At 39.1% G+C, this 13,271-nt stretch overlaps 1 protein-coding gene and 1 long non-coding RNA gene across 2 annotated transcripts in view; both read right to left on the bottom strand.

Moving 5' to 3' along the window:
* The window catches only part of NRG1 (neuregulin 1), a 960,018-nt gene that overhangs the window by 292,708 nt on the left and 654,039 nt on the right, over positions 1 to 13,271 (bottom strand). The window lies entirely within an intron of this gene.
* Positions 9,455 to 10,457, bottom strand: LOC139004871 (uncharacterized). Its single transcript, XR_011470623.1, has 3 exons — positions 10,379 to 10,457; positions 9,966 to 10,043; positions 9,455 to 9,572 (listed from the first exon to the last, which is right to left on the bottom strand). It is a non-coding gene; the product is annotated as an uncharacterized lncRNA (long non-coding RNA).

Here is a 13,271-nt window from a genome sequence, read left to right as displayed (position 1 = left end):
AAGATGTTAACATTGGGAAAATTGGGTAAAAGATATGTGGGATCTCTCTGTATTATTTTTTTATAACAGTATGTGAATCTATAATTATCTCAAAATACAAAGTTTAATTTAAAAAGTTATTTTGGAGAAAGATTTTATTTTAAAATTTATGTTACAACTCCCACAAACACCATAATATCTAAAAAGAGTTAAGTTTCAAAAGTACCTATCTTATTTCCTGATTGGGATTTGCCTATGGGGAAAACATAGCTCGTGATGTATAATAAAAATATCTAAAGAAATGTATTTCAATCAGATGTTACCTATTGAAAATAAGTACTTAAAACCATAAGAATAATAGTAAGAAATGATGGTGTTATAACACGAGAATGGAGTTAAAATCCAAATTTTAATTCTAAGGACAATCTTCATTGATGAGAAACCAAAACGATGCCATATTCACAATGCAGTACTAAGGTGTTTTACAATATAATGCTCTTCCTTCCTTTCTTCCTAATACTTGTCTTTGTGAAAACCACCCAGATGAAATGAAAGGCGACTTCCAGCACAAATACAGAAGTCTGCTTGAGATTCTCAAAAGTGCACTTGCCCACTCAACAAACATTTCTACAGAGGTTAGTATATAGCCAGGCTCTGTGCTGGGCAGGGTGGGTACAGAGATAAATATGGCTGATCCTTCCCTCCAAGGAAGCCCAGGCATAGAGGAGGGAGGAATACTTCCCCTGTAAGAGAACTTGCCAATGTAATAAGTATAGGTGACAAAAGAAATCAGTAAAGGAAGCACACAGGAGTGACGCTGAGTTCAGATTAGGAGTTGGGACAGTCTAGGGAAATAGAGGGCTTTCCAAGATGAGCTGGGTCTTGAGCAATGAATGAGGTGTTAGCCAGGTTAAAAAACAAAACAAAACTAAGCAAAAAACCCTCCCAAAACCCAGATACCCAGGATGACTTTCAGGAAGGACCTGTAATCTCAATGGGAATAAATCCCAAGTTTGAGTGAGCTTAACAAGGAGAAGTTCCCCTGAGATGGCTAAAATATGGAGCAAAAATCTCTCCCATTGATCCGCACATACTATTAGGCTGGTAGAAGCACACACATGCACACAGTCCCCAAAACTTCATGAACAAATTCCCAAACATTTCCGCAGCCTCCCTGACTATGAAGCATTGAGACGGAGTTGTAATGAAGACATTGTGCTGTGCCATAACACACCAGATTATTTTTAAGTGTGTGCATGTGTGTGTGTTTACTATTTGGTCATGCGGGACCCAGTTTGTGCACCGTAACACTGATAACCTTAAACAATTTTTTTTCTTTACTGTTCATCACCACAAGAACTATTAAGCCACCAAAATCTCCAAGCAAAGAAAAGAAATATACTTCTACTTATACACTGACCCCTGATCATTCATACAGATCTCATACACACAGCTTCATCTGGCCGGGCTGATGACAGCCTAACTGATGTTGTTCTTACACACAGAAAGGCCTGCCGTAGCTCTGTCCGAGAAAGAGTGTTATCTTAGTGATCAGACTCAGGCTTACGTTAGCAATGTAAGAAGCAGCAGCAAAGGCTAACATTTGACTCTAGAGATTCCTTTATAAATCATTCTTAGAGAAACAAAAGTTACTTGAGAACTATAAAGCCAACTTAAGCTTCTAATGCTTTCTCAAAGCACATTTTTTTTTTTTTTTTGGTAGAAAACTTCAGACATGAAGTTTGAGGAATGAAATGGAAGTATACCCACTTAGTGATAGAATAAGGCTAGGGCACATTCCAACATCCCACAGATGGAAAATGATAAACATCCTAAAAGAAATCTTCATTTTGGCTAATAAAAACATGTTAGCAATAAAACTGTTTTGCTGCCAAAGTAATCATACACATGTATGGAAATAAGTAATAGCTAAGTATTACCATACTATGATGTTTTAAAACATCCTAAAGTACACCCAAAATCATTAAAAAAGTACTTGTGAGTTTTATTGGCTTCTAATTCTTTAGAACATTGAAATCACTTGATTTTATTTTACATTCTTAGATTTTAAAAATGGCCTGATGGCATTTTTGTGGGGGAAAGAGACCTCTCCATCTGCATGGCAAATGGGAAGCACTGCGGTTTGTAGACGGTTAACCAGACACATTCACAGAACTACAGACCAAGCTACTAGCAGGCCTGTTGTTCACAGGGCAGCAGCTGAGTTCCCCCGGGAGAAGGGACCTGCATGAAGCATCCAGAGGATGCAAAATGCCCTGCTCTGCCCTCCCACGTAACATGGTGTTTGGGTCAGTCAGCGGGGCTATCCCAACAGGGGCTGCACAGCCAACAACTCATTGATTTGAGCTAATACCCTATTTGTGAACTGGGTTTTTTGTTTTCAATTTGGATAAAGGTGCTTTTAAATACAAGGCTCTGCAGTTTGGGGCAAGAAATCTCCTCAGAATACTTTTGTGATGCGTGGATATCTTTACTCACCTTATCTGTGAGGAAACCAATGTGACTCTGGGTGGCCATGATTACATTTCCCAGAACAGAGGCCATAAATGAAACTAGAAAGGCATTTACTGAAATACCTGCCTCCTCCTTGCTTATCTGCCTGTCATCTTTCTTCAGCCGTCCCAGTTTTTCACTATCCGACAAAAACCAATGTGTCTCCAGAAGGCCACTGCTGAGAAGCACCGGGGAAGAGGTGATGATTATTGGCAATTTCTCCTAGCCTCACCCTTTTAAATTATTTTGTCAGATTAGGCCACTGTGACTTTGGAAGGCAGAGGGCCAGGAACTGAGGCTCTGAGCTGAAGTTTCACTGGTGAATGGGGAACAGAATGAAGTAACACGCCTAGGAGTCTGAGCACCTGGGAGGCTGGATCCAGGTCTGTGGGTGCCAGAATTGGGTCCTGATCTAGGCTTCTGGGGGCATCAAGAGTTCAATAAATTTGAGTACTCAAAACAATTTAATTCCCGGCTGTCACATACTAATTGCGTGACTCTGTATATGTTACGTAACTTCTCCAAATCTTCCCTTTTTTTTTTCTTTATTGATTAAGGTATTACATATGTGTCCTTATCCCCCCATTGCCCCCCCATCATGCCCTCACGCCCCTGGTTTCTATGTCCATTGGCTAGGCTTATATGCATGTATACAAGTCTTTTGGTTGATCTCTCCCCCTTACCCCCACCCTCCCCTACCTTCCCTCTGCGGTTTGACGATCTAATTGATGGTTCTCTGTCTCTGGATCTGTTTTTGTTCATCAGTTTATGTTGTTCATTATATTCCACAAATGAGTGAGATCATGTGATATTTATCTTTCTCTGACTGGCTTATTTCACTTAGCATAATGCTCTCCAGTTCCATCCATGCTGTTGCAAATGGTAAGACTTCCTTCTTTTTTACCGTAGCATAGTATTCCATTGTGTAGATGTACCACCGTTTTCTAATCCATTCATCTACTGATGGGCACTTAGGCTGTTTCCAAATCTTAGCTATGGTGAATTGTGCTGCTATGAACATAGGGATGCATATATCCTTTCTGATTGGTGTTTCTAGTTTCTTGGGATATATTCCTAGAAGTGGGATCACTGGGTCAAATGGGAGTTCCATTTTTAGTTTTTTGAGGAAACTCCATACTGTTCTCCACAGTGGCTGCACCAGTCTGCATTCCCACCAGCAGCACATAAGGGTTCCTTTTTCTCCACATCCTCACCAGCACTTGTCATTTGTTGATTTGTTGATGATAACCATTCTGACAGGTGTGAGATGGTAGCACATTGTCATTTTGATTTGCATCTCTTAGATGATTAGTGACTTTGAGCATGTTTTCATATGTCTCTTGGCCTTCCTTATGTCCTCTTTCAAAAAGTATCTATTTAGGTCCATTGCCCATTTTTTGATTTGGTTGTTTATCTTCCTTTTGTTAAGTTGTATAAGCTCCCTGTAAATGTTGGAGATTAAACCCTTATCAGTGATAACATTAGCAAATATATTCTCTCATGTAGTGGGCTTTCTTGTTGTTTTGTTGATGGTTTATTTTGCTGTACAGAAGCTTTTTATTTTGATGTAGTACCATTTGTTTATTTTCTCTTTAGTTTCCATTGCCCTAGGAGCTATATTGGTAAAGTGCTAGCCATAGCAATTAGACAAGAAGAAGAAATAAAAGGTATCCAAATTGGAAAAGAAGATGTAAAACTGTCATTATTTGCGGATGACATGATATTGTACATAGAAAACCCTAAAAACCTCATAAAAATTATTAGACTTAATAAATGAATTCAGCAATGTAGCAGGATACAAAATTAACTACAAGAAATCTATGGCATTTTTTAAATATATATTTTATTGATTTTTTACACAGAGGAAGGGAGAGGGATAGAGAGTTAGAAACATCGATCAGCTGCCTCCTGCACACTCACTACTGGGGATGTGCCCACAACCAAGGTACATGCCCTTGATCGGAATTGAACCTGGGACACTTGAGTCCGCAGGCTGACGCTCTATCCACTGAGCCAAACCAATTAGGGCTGGCATTTTTATATACCAATAGTGAACTTACAGAAAGAGAGATTAAAAAAAAAAACAACCCCATTTACCATTGCACCAAAATAATTCAGATACTTAGGAATAAACTTAACTAAGGAGGTGAAAGACCTGTACTAGGAAAACTACAGGACTCTAAAAAAAGAGATAGAGGAAGACATAAACAGATGGAAGAACATACTGTGTTCATGGATTGGTAGAATCAACATCATTAAAATGTCCATACTACCCAAAGCAATCCATAGATTCAATGCACTCTCCATTAAAATACCAATGGCATATCACAGACCTACAATGAACTCTCCAAAAATTCATATGGAATAAAAAAAGACTCCAAATAGCTACAACAATCCTGAGAAAGAAGAACAAAGTAGGAGGGATCTCAATACCAGATATCAAGCTGTATTACAAAGCCACTGTTCTCAAAACTGCCTGGTACTGGCATAAGAACAGACATATAGACCAATGGAATAGAATAGAGAACCCAGAAATTGACCCAAACCACTATGCTCTATTAATATTTGACAAAGGAGGCATGAACATACAATGGAGTCAAGATAGCTTCAATAAATGGTGTTGGGAAAATTGGACAGATACATGCAAAAAAATAAAACTAGACCACCAACTTACACCATACACAAAAATAAACTCAAAATGAATAAAGGACTTAAATATAAGATGGGAAACCATAAAAATATTAGAGGAATCCACAGGCAGCAAAATCTCAGATGTATGCCAAAGCAATATCCCTTTGTTTTTAATTTGTAAAATAGGTATGCATAATACCCCCCATTTTTCAGAGGCATTGTTAGAATTAAGAGACAGCACAGTGCTTTGAGTGCCCAGCCTAGTGCCTGACACATGCTAGGTGCTACGGAACAATTTTTTTAATGAATAACACATGGGCAATAATCTAGCGCAGGGTCTGATCCACAGAAGATTCTCAATAAGTTAAAACTTTAAGTCTATATTGTACTACTGAGAAATATCCTGAAAACTGTGCCCAGAGATCATGCATGTGAAAGGCCACAGATATCTCAGCCCAAGGAAGAAAACGTATCTGTGCTGGAAGAAATTCTTCTTACTCTTGACCAAGTTTAGGACACTTCACAATTCTAGTCCCACTGAGATTAAACATTTACATGGGTTGGAACAAGGAGTGAATTCTCACATTCATTCAGAGCTGCCTAGGTGAGAATTATTCCTCCGAGTTGCCAGGAACCCAAAACAATGCAATTTACAAGACAGAATATTTTCCACTTATCTGCTACTCACATTTAGCATTTTCTATTTTGGTCCATTATTAATCTATAATTATTCTCCTTTGTGGAGTTGAGAAATCATAGCAGGAGGTTACATTGCTCAAAGAATGAATTCTTTCCTGAACAAGGATAATTGGAAAAAATACAAGCCCCGAAGAGAAAAATGCCTTTCCATTTCCTGAAGCACATAAGAGGTCTGCAATTAGCTTAGTTTCTAATAGTTTCCATGGCTCTGCTACTGGACATATCTTGCTTTTCCACCATGAACCCGGTAAGAATTCCCTAAATCTATAATCTCTCTTCTACCCTTTTGGGCCCTTATCATCTCTTTCCTAATTGCAGGGAGTGGGGGGTGAGCTAAAACAGCCTTTAGAGATTTGCGTTTCTCTTTCATTCTGACATTTTCCTGATGCCTCCTCACATATCCCTCCCGCTGATGCCAGCTGCTTGGTCCCCAGATGAAGATGATAGGAAACAAGGCCCAGCCCACCGGAAGGAATTACCACTCCCCAGCACCATGGCTGTTCAAGTTGATACTAACATATACCATATTCTACAAAGCCCCCTCTGGCCACACCTCCTAGCATCCACTCAAGAATACAGGCAATGTTGCATACATGACTGCAAATATAACAAATATCCCCCCAAAACACAGTCATCCCACTTTTCCCATTTCCCTTTGACCTAGATCTGGACATTAACTTTAACCATTGTTTAACTGACCACCACCCAAAAGCACCTCTTCTCTCTAAATAGGATTTGTCGAAGTTATTTGGGGGTCTGCCCAGGAAGGGCAGACAGCAGACCTTGTAGTGATAGTAAATATAGGGAGATATAGTGTTAAATACACAGACTTTGGTGTCAGGAAACATTTGATCCAACTCTTTTATCTCCCTCTTGACTAAGTGGTCTTGGACAAATTACATAATCTCACTTAGGCTCTGTTTCCTTATTCATAAAATGAAGACAACTAACGATACCTACATTATAAGGTTGTTGAGAGGATTAAATGAGTTAATAAATGTAAAATAAGCTTAGTACATAATGAGCTCTCAATATATGTAATATATTGTTATGCCTGTACTTTAATCCTTGAATTTTCTATCAGTGTCATGTAGGGATAGGCCCAGGGCCCTTGAATGATGAGCCTTATACCAGGTGTATTTCAAGGAGCCCACCTTCCTCATCCTCACATACCTTCTGCCAAAATATATCCACCTTTCCCACCAGATAACAGGAGAGAATAATTCTGCAATTAGAAATTCGCTGCTTTAACCTGGGTTGGGTTACTTATCTTCTATGAAAACAAATGTCCCTGGGAAGGCTAACACATTAAATCAGTAAAGAGTAACATTTACCATTTGTGAAGTAGTACCTCCCAGGTACTTGTGGCATTTCTTATCTCATTTAACCTGCTTGACAATCTCATACAGTAAACACTATGACCACTGGCAAAGTTCAGACCTTTAGGTTTATAGCGATAATCAGAGCAAAAATTGATAACAAGCCACCCCAGCAAGTTTCTTTTCTTTTCTTTTTTATTTTAAATAAAAGAAGTAATAGACTAGAAACAATCTGAAATATTGATAGATGAGCCTAAACAATACAAAACCAGCCTAGATTGGGGTATATGGAGACACCCTTTCCAACATGGGCTCTGACCTCGGAAACAGGTATTTCTGAGGAACTCTGAGAATATTAACTGTCCTGTCAGGTCTTGTCTCTTGAGGACTAGTAAGAAGCATGAAAGTTTCAATAAACATGACAAGGTCACCAATAATGCGAAGGGATACACTGGCTATTGAGTGAGGGGTGGGCGTTCCTGGGAGTCTTGAGAATAAATGCCAGGTCAGGACATTTGGATTCCTATTTATTAATAAGAGTGGCTTCGGACAGAATCCTAGGAGCTCTTCCAGGGCTCTGATGTCTACTCGCTAATAGAGAATGTGCTGCCTGTCATCCTAACCATTCAGTCATGTTTCCTGAGTGACTCTGGATTACACCGTTAGCTTGATATAAAATAGAAGCAAAAAGAGCATAGGCTCTAGAATTGAAGAAATCCGGGCTTAAATCACAATTCTGCTGTGGCCATGTAATCATTCTGTGACCACGGGCAAGTTAGTTGATTTCTTTGAGCATCACATTAGGTGTGTGTGTGTGCTTGTGCATGTGTTACAATATTCACTCCACTCAACTGTGAAAATTAAATGAGGTAACATACTGGAGGAGATACAGTTGGGGCTCAATAAATGCTAGCTATTTTCATCATGGAGACATCTCTAAATTGTGAGCTACTGGAGGGCAGGGGCCATGTCTTAGTCATCTTCTTATCCCTAATGCCTATTTGTAAAGTAATGTTCAATACATGAATGCTGACTGATGTTTTAAATTAACAAACTTCAAAACAAGTGTTTCTGAGGTATTCAAAAGGAAAAGAAAAATATTGCAGTGTAACACAAGAACCAATTAGACTGGGCATGTCTACAGTAGCAAAAGGTGCATTTTCTAAGAGAAAAAAATGCCTTCTTTTGTCAGTGTCTCTGTAGCTGCTTTGCCATTCACTCATCATTTACACACACACAAAAAGCACAGTCCCCATTTTCAGTGATCAACATAATATGACATATGCAAATTTCCAGACACTGTAATAAACAACTTAGATTATTGGGAGTCAGCTCAGTCCAAAGTTTAAATGAAAATGCTCCTATGGCGGATCCTCCATTTGCCTGTCTCAAACCTCACCCAAGTGCCTCTAAGCTGCCACCATTTGCCCAGACTCTGCACATGTGTTCTTAAACACTTTGCCAGGTTTGTTCTAGAAGAAAGCAGAATAGATTACTTATTGCTGTTCATAGATATGTTACTAGATTTTTCTTCTTCTTTGAATGTGGTGAAGCAAAGGGAATATTACAAACATTCTCTGCTTCATTGATAAGCAAAAACAATTCTATATGCAAGAAATTGAGAATTCTTAAGGGGATCTTGAAAAAAGAGTGTAGTTCACTACACTTGAAAGGGAATTCCTGTGGATTGGGATTCTGGCCTCAGGTGATTGTGTGTGGTTCACTGAATGAATCAAGATTACGTTGAAAAAACCACCAACAATAATAGTAGCCCTGTCCTAAGGCTGAAGAGACACTGATTTGATAATGCAAATTATTACAGCACAGTCAAGAACAGGACTGTGCGATTTGCCTAAAGAACCTCCTTGCCCATTTAACAATCTAGTGCAGTGATGGCGAACCTATGACATGCGTGTCAGAGGTGACACGCGAACTCATTTTTTTGGTTGATTTTTCTTTGTTAAATGGCATTTAAATATATAAAATAAATATCAAAAATATAAGTCTTTGTTTTACTATGGTTTCAAATATCAAAAAATTTCTATATGTGACACGGCACCAGAGTTAAGTTAGGGTTTTTCAAAATGCTGACACGCCGAGCTCAAAAGGTTCACCATCACTGATCTAGTGCATTCAATTTCCATACACACATACCACTCTCAGGTTTAACCTTTTGACCTTCAAGATAAAAAGATCAGAAAAGCAAAAAACTATGCACATAAACTATATAGATATATATATTTAAAAGAACAACTTTAATTAATTTACATTTATTCTTTAAAAATGTACATGGTATATCACATGGTAAGGAACAATGGCAGGACACAGGGCTGTGGACATGCAGCTGCAGCAGGGGAGTGGATGTAAACCAGGTAACAGATGCAGTATGTCCAGTCTGAGTAGAAATGGCCACATGGTTTGCAAGAACTTCTGGTATTGCCAGTGTATGAAATTGCCCATGCATTTTGTTTTGATAAGTAAACAAAAGAAGAGAGAAAGGGAAAGAAATGATTAAAATAAAGTTCTTATTTTCTACTGTTGAAAAACAAAGCACTATTTCTTCCCGGATTAATAACTGTGTATCTCTAGTCCAAGTCGTGTTCTAACAATTTCCCTGTAATTAGAAACACGCGTATTTGTATAAGTTACTGCCAAAGTACCTAGGTATTTTACTGGCATTAGTAATCAGCATATGGCAAGGGAAACACTGCCAGTGGGCAGAAGGCTTCCTAGTGTTTGGGCCAAAGTGGTAAAAGGAGGCTGTGACTATGTGCGATGAGGCAAAGACTTGGTCCTAGGAAACCAGAGTCTCAAAACACTTACCTTCACACTTTGGTCTGCTTCACTAAGCTGGAAGCCAATATTTCTTTGGGCCAATTTTCCCGTTTGGGTCCCATCATTCTACAAAACAAAGAGAAGAGAAACTCCAGGTAAATATCCGTGGATATCGCTAATCCCACTCAAATTATAAAATGTGCAGCTTGTTACTTAGTTGTGTTAAGGAAACCACACTTCACTCCACTCCCACCCTCCGATAACTAAGGTCCAACATGACTACGTTGACTTGCAGAAGGTTACACACTGGTGTTGGTGCAGCCCATGCTCAGTTAGGAAAACTGTAATGCAGCGGGGGGAATAAGCAAGCTTCCATATGTAATGCTAATCTGTACTTTCCAATAGTGGATGGAATATGACTAGGACCTATCCCAAAAGCAAAACAAAAACAAGCAACTTACCTGGTAGGAGAGAGCTGTCGACATTTCTCTAAGTCTTGAACCAACTACCCCAGATATAGGGCAGATCCAACATAAAGACATCTTCACGTGAGGCCAGGGTCCAGGACAACCCATTACTGTATTGTTGCTGCAATAAAAGCTGGGTTTCCATCAGGGAGTGATCCAATCACCAGCGAGGGAGCTGTCACAAGCACAGACTTGCTGAATAGTGACACCCCAGCACCTTGTACCTAGTTTTAGTAACTTGCTAAGAGAAACCAGCCCGTGAAAGAGGAGGATGGAGCTTTGGCCCTTTTACTAAAGGGTGTACTCCCTTCAGACTTAAGAGTGAAACCCCTAAGCAGGAAAACCTGTAGTTCTAGGAGTGGTGATAATTCTATAATGGGCCATCCATTTAAGTCTATGAATGAAATCTGCTAACTAGGAGAGACAAAATATCCCAACAATAGAACTAGTAAAGCTGATTTCCTTAAGCACTATTTTAAGGCTGATGTTTTAAAAGGGATGGGGAGGCAATGTCATGATGGGGTGAGAGGGAAGGATTGAGCAAAAAAGAAAAAAAAGAAAGAACTCATGGACACGGACAACACTGTGGTGACAGGGGTAGGGAGAGAGTGGGTAGAGGCATTGGAAAAGGGAATAGGGAGATAAACAATAATGGAAAAAATAAAATAAAATAAAGAAGAAAGGGATCTATAAGAAAAACAAGAATTCACTCAAATAAACCAATGATACTGGAGATTGATGGGGTGGTATATTTTATTCACCCATACTGCTTCCCCTCTGGGGGGAGTGGAATTTTATTTCCTTAAGACACTGAAATCAGAATTGGATTCACTTGCTCTTCTACTAAAATGGACATGGGGTGGAAGTGACTTGTGTGGCATCTCAGTAGAAGCTTAAGACATAGCTTGTGCTTGTGGTTCACCTTTGCCATAATGAGCATTGATATTAAAAGAGAGGCTCCTCCATCACTGTGGGTCCCATAGAATGAGGTGGAGCAGAATCCTCTGCTAACACCCACTGGGAAGGTAGTATCTGAAAAATAGACCTTGATTATTGTAAGCTGCCAAGATTTTGGGGTGGTTTGTTAATACAGAACAGTCAGGCTTATTCCAGCTGAAACAGATAAGGACTTGGAACAAAATAACCGTGTGGTTAAAACTGTCTCTGTTCATATTGTGTTTATAAGCTACTCAACATAAGTAATTAAACATTTTTCAATTTCCTTGATGTTGAGCATCTGTCCCCAATAGATGATAGAGAGTTTATTCTGTCTCACATATTAGAACTATCTTATAATCAGTTGATACATTGTGATCTGCCTAATACTTGATTCAAACCTGATTGCTCAGTTTTTCTTCATTGCTGAAGGGGCTTTAAAATTAAAAATAGTGAAATGAATTGAAAACAGGTCTACCGATGTGTTGTGACCTCAAAATGCACATGCAAGAAATTTCAATCATGTATGTCATGAGATCTAATGTAATGATTTGCAAACTGACAAGATGGTTGGTGTTAAACTGCTTTTTGCCCCCCACACTCCCCTACTGCTATGGAGGTCTGCCCATGGGCCACTGGAAAGGTGGCCTTGGAGGCTCTATGACTTCCCATCTTTAAAGGTTTCTTTGAGTTGGTAAAAAGAGACTCTGAGCGTCTCTGATCCCAGGGAAAATAATCAAGCGAAAGGGGAAAAGTCATTATACTTAATGCCACTCCCAAAGAAACAAATGTTTACGGATTTCCTTGTGATTTTTCAGGGAAAAAGACACATTGGAAAGCAGTGTTGTAAGAAAAAGTAACACACTAATGTCACAATAACATTTCTAGTTTTTCAATAGACTTCAAGAGTTAAAGTTACCCCAGATACGAAAGGACAACAGATGGGTGAATTCCTATGACTTATAATGCTGGATAATAAAATGACCTAAGACACTATTTAGAGAAATAGAACAGCTACACTTGGGGTGTTTACAGACTTAGAAATATCACGATAAGCAAATGTAGGCAGTTCAAAGGATGATAAAAAAAAAAAAGGACAAGTGGATAAATAATGACCTGATGCTGTTGCGAAAATGCAGCGTAACTCTTGCATTGTTAATATAAACACAGATGACCTTTGCATTTGCTCAACTTTCGTCTTCAAGACAGGAAACAGCAACTGATCATTATCAGAAAAGTAGAATCTTCCACTTGCTTCTGCTGTGCTGACATTATGGTGTATGTCAGAGCATAGCAATGTCACTATCTCTTCAAAGCACATGCTGAAAGCCCGATAGGCACTTAAAAGGAAAGCTTATCCTGGGCATGGGCTTTGTGTGTCGCAGAAACAGTGTGGCCAATGTCACTGCGGGAAGGCAGTGTGTGCTTGTGGGGTGTGGAGTTGGGGGTGGTGATCAGAGAGAGAAGGGTCCATGACCACATTTTCTACGTACATAATCCTTCAATTCATCATTTTCACAAACTTAAACATCCTCTAAGGTAATGTTTACTACTTAGGCATCAAATTAACACACCCAAAGAGCAATTGTTTTGTACAAGAGGGTAGCTAGTGAGTCCTATATGAATTAAAATGGTCATACAGAATTGTTTATGAATTACACAATATTTTGTGTCAGAAGAGTTTCAAACAACTGAACAATTTTTTTCTCTATTTTTGATAAAAATGGATCCGATTCTTTTTTTCTTTTACAGTTTGCACATAGGTATGCACACCCATCACTGCTCCAACACTAAAATTCCACGCAGGCAGTTCATGGCAACTGATGAACATTCTCTCCTATTTCTTCATTGGCTAGCCATCGAGTTGCTATTTCATAAGCTTTGCCCCTAAATGAAGTCACCCAAATTGACCTTTCATTTCTTGCTGCAAGATCTATTTGGTCTGGGCTCC

This window comes from Myotis yumanensis, unplaced genomic scaffold (genome assembly GCF_028538775.1).
Source record: "Myotis yumanensis isolate MYYU_CA2020_CCGP unplaced genomic scaffold, mMyoYum1.0.hap1 SCAF_3, whole genome shotgun sequence".
NCBI classification, from domain to species: Eukaryota; Metazoa; Chordata; class Mammalia; order Chiroptera; family Vespertilionidae; genus Myotis; species Myotis yumanensis.
Note: the sequence above shows the minus strand (reverse complement) of the source record. Positions and strands in the feature narration are given on the sequence as shown.